The sequence below is a fragment of the Trachymyrmex cornetzi genome, unplaced genomic scaffold, assembly GCF_001594075.2.
Source record: "Trachymyrmex cornetzi isolate Tcor2-1 unplaced genomic scaffold, Tcor1.1 scaffold30, whole genome shotgun sequence".
In the NCBI taxonomy this organism is placed as follows: Eukaryota; Metazoa; Arthropoda; class Insecta; order Hymenoptera; family Formicidae; genus Trachymyrmex; species Trachymyrmex cornetzi.
Genome location: NW_017297692.1, coordinates 76,009 through 76,900, shown reverse-complemented (window position 1 = coordinate 76,900; position 892 = coordinate 76,009).

Sequence of the window (892 nt, the reverse complement as noted above, 5' to 3'; positions counted from 1 at the left end):
TCTGCCTTGAAATAAATTGTCGGAGGATAAGACATGTTAGTTCCGAAGTATATTTATCAATTCCCTAGATTTCCGTCTTTCCGCCACCACGGTCCTTGGCTAAAAAGTTCACGTGAACAATTTCACATTTCACAGTTGGGAAAGTTACATGATCCCCCGAAATCATAGATGATCATAGAGTTCACGTGAAACTTTTCACTTTCCACGTTTCCGCCCTAGGGGAAAAGTTACATGATTGACTCCCAGGTGTGAAGTGCGGATTTGAGACAACAGATGGTGCACCAATGCAGTGTGTAGTAAAGTCACTAGATTTATAAAGTACCGGAATCCATAAGACCAATGTATAAGGATTTGGAGCCAAAATGGCATCGAAAAGTGTAAATAGTACTCATTTTCATAACGTATCTACACATTAAGTGTAATGTATTTAATCTGTTGTGTAAATACATTCATACTCATATGCATGTTTTGAATGAACCGCATGTTGGAGCCAAAATGGCGGAATGATTGCGGTACTTTATAAATCTAGTGACTTTAGTGTGTAGTAGAGACCCTCTAATCAGAATCGTGACACGAGGAACGGAGACTCTAGTTAGAGACACTCCTTTATGGTCTCTTTATATTAAAAGTCTCTAGTTTCAGCAAAATCACAAGAAAGAGAAAGGAATATGTTGTGTCTCTTTCTAACCTTCATAGTTCTTGTGTGAGTCATGATCCCGTAAGATACGTCTTTCTATAGTACGACTTTTAGAACATTATTAAAAATTATTGCAAAATGGTTGGGTGTGCAGCCCCATTTTGCAATAATTCTGCAGCCAAAGGCTACATAATGAAAATATTTCCGTGTGATGTTGAACGTCGAGCATTATGGGCGACAAATGTTGGAAAAAAT